This window comes from Leptonychotes weddellii, unplaced genomic scaffold, assembly GCF_054177405.1.
Source record: "Leptonychotes weddellii isolate Sample4059 unplaced genomic scaffold, ASM5417740v2 HiC_scaffold_23102, whole genome shotgun sequence".
In the NCBI taxonomy this organism is placed as follows: Eukaryota; Metazoa; Chordata; class Mammalia; order Carnivora; family Phocidae; genus Leptonychotes; species Leptonychotes weddellii.
The window spans coordinates 1-2599 of record NW_027820341.1 but is presented as its reverse complement, the minus strand read 5'-3'; the positions used below and the strand labels follow the sequence as shown (position 1 = coordinate 2599).

General features: G+C 47.6%; 1 long non-coding RNA gene across 1 annotated transcript; it reads left to right on the top strand.

Annotated features, from left to right (window-relative positions):
* Positions 1-45: 45 nt before the first annotated feature.
* On the top strand, positions 46-2593 carry LOC145718831 (uncharacterized). Its single transcript, XR_014142041.1, has 3 exons — positions 46-641; positions 1539-1729; positions 2392-2593. It is a non-coding gene; the product is annotated as an uncharacterized LOC145718831 (long non-coding RNA).
* Positions 2594-2599: the final 6 nt, after the last annotated feature.

Here is a 2599-nt window from a genome sequence, read left to right as displayed (position 1 = left end):
AGTGAGAATCTTTTTAGTCGCTGTAGACACTGGCTCAGCCATCAGTCCCGACGCATCTGGTCATTTTGGAGAAGGCACCGAAAGGTAACACAAAAGAGCCCAAGGCAGGCCAATTCAGGCTGGGACAAAATTGTGATTCCACCTGAGCAGCGCCGCACCTCTTGTCCCTCATCGTGTGTGTGTGTCTTTGTGTGTGTGTCTGTGTGTGTCTGTGTTGGGGACAGAGGAGGCAGGACTCAGGGTTGAGTCCTTCCTGGGCAGAAGCTGATTGTTAGGTGTTGGAAGCCTGGTGGGTCTTTCGTGTTTATACCTCGGTCACGGCTGGTGCATGAGAAGGTGAGTTCCTCTACCCATGTTAATCCTGAGCGCTACAGGTTTTATCTTGTTTCCTCTCTGGGTAGAGTTCTTTGCAGATGCCCTACTCTGCCCCAAGGGTGGAACAGATTTTCTCTTGAGAGTATCCCCCAGTGGCAATATCCAGACGTGTCCTTTATTCCTCCTGGCCAAGCTATTAGGCACTGTCTTTGCAGAACTCAAACCAGGAGATCATCGAGGAGCTGGCTGATGGGTTCAACTACTCCATCTCCCTAGACAAGGGGCAGATGCACCAGGACACCAAGAAGGGCCGACATTGGTCTTGGGTAAGTGTAGGCACAGAGGAGGTTACAGGTTACCACAGCCGGGACTGGGGTGGGCCCAGAACCCGGACTCAAATCTGGCAACTACCTGAGACCATTCCAGGAATGTGGCTACTCCATATCCTTCCTGTCGCTGTCAGGAGCTGACCAAGCCTCAGGTAATTTAGTGGGAATGTCATGCAGCCTATCTTTAAATGGTTCTCCGTTCTGATGTGCATGATCTTGAGCAACCATATGAAATCCCTAATCCTCTCTTTCCCGGTATCTACAGTGGGCAAGTTTGTTGATGACTCACTGGGATAATCCTCTTAATATGGGATGTTAATACAGAGAGGTGCTATGGTTTTCAGCTAACAAAATGCCTTGGAGGTATCAATTATTTATCATTCCCCCAAATAAAAATGTACTTTTATTTATTTATTTTACTTAAAAACTTTCCTTTTTTAATTTAAATTGTATTTAGTTAACATACAGTGCAATATTGGTTTCTGGAGTGGAATTCGGTGGTTCATCACTTCCATACAACACCCAGTGCTCATCACAACAAGTGCCCTCCTTAATATCCATCACCCATCTAGCCCATCCCCCCCACCCACCTCCCTCCATCAACCCTCAGTTTGTTCTCTACCGTTAAGAGTCTTTTATGGTTTGTTTCCCTCTCTCCTTTCACCCCCCCCTTCCCATATGTTCACCTGTTTTCTTTCTGAAATTCCACATATGAGTGAGATCATATGCAAAATGCACTTTTAAAGCCTAGAACATTTTATGGTATAGGCACTCAGGTCCCTCTTCTTGCACTAGTTCATGAGGTGGTGGGACTTTCCAGCCTGAGCTCCAGACCCTGATCTTCCTGGTGGCTCATGGTGATGCTGCTGATTATATGTTCCTCTTGTCCACCAGTGTGAAAAGGAGTCCACACTGTGCCTGGATGAGGCCTGCACAATGCGGACGCTCCAGGAAGGCACAATTCAAATGTTAGAGTCCCTGGTACCAGCATACCCAAGTGAAAACATCTCCTACATCACCACATTCCTGGACCCCTACCAGGCCTTCACCAGCTCCCAACAGATCCTGGGCCATTTTTTTAAAAGGTGAGTGCCTGCTCCCTCCATAGCATTATGGTGAGTCTCCTGCCTACTAACTGTGTGTCTGGGGAATGTCAACATACCTCTCTGCACTGCACTTTGCTCTTCTGAGGAGTAGGGTGGGAAAAGAATAAACATGACAGAGTTATTGTAGGCAATCATGGGATAATAAGCCCATGGTAGGTGCTTACCTGGTACGTTGCTCTGCAGATAGGACTGCTGGACATGCTGGGCATCTTCATGTTTGTTATTTCTCTGTCCCTAGTGAAAGAGTTCTCTGCCTTGCCCTTCCCTGGCCTGTGGTTTCTGTGAGCTTGGAAAGCACATGGAAAGCAACCCAGTTTCCCAACTGCAAAGAAATTTTGAGATTCCATCCAGCTATTCCTGGTCCTTGTCTTTGGTGTAGCCAGATGAGGTCTCTCTGAGGGCAGGAAGAGGAGCTCCAGTCCCACTCAGATGTGTGGGAAGGTTCTGGTTGAGATTCATGCATTCAACAATATATATTAAACACATGCAGATATTTTGTAGACACTAAGATAATGCAACGGCTGAAGCAGACTCAATCCTTGGGCCTCAATTCTAGTCTGAGAATCAGAGAGTCACACTAGATGTCATAAGCAGTTGTGTTCTCAGTACATTAGATGTGATGCCGTCATGACCTCCTGTAGATACAGACGCTCCTTCCCATGTTCAGACGTGGAGGAAGGAACAGAAGAACCACTGAAAAGGTGAGTAGTCTTTGGGCCTAGAAGCAGAATGGGATAGTAAGGGAGTCCCTGGGGAGGGACTGGTAGTACCCCGATCTCACACATGTTTGATTCCCATGGAGGGCGGAGGTCTGAGGGCTTCCACCGCCTGAGAAAATGAGTCAGAGAG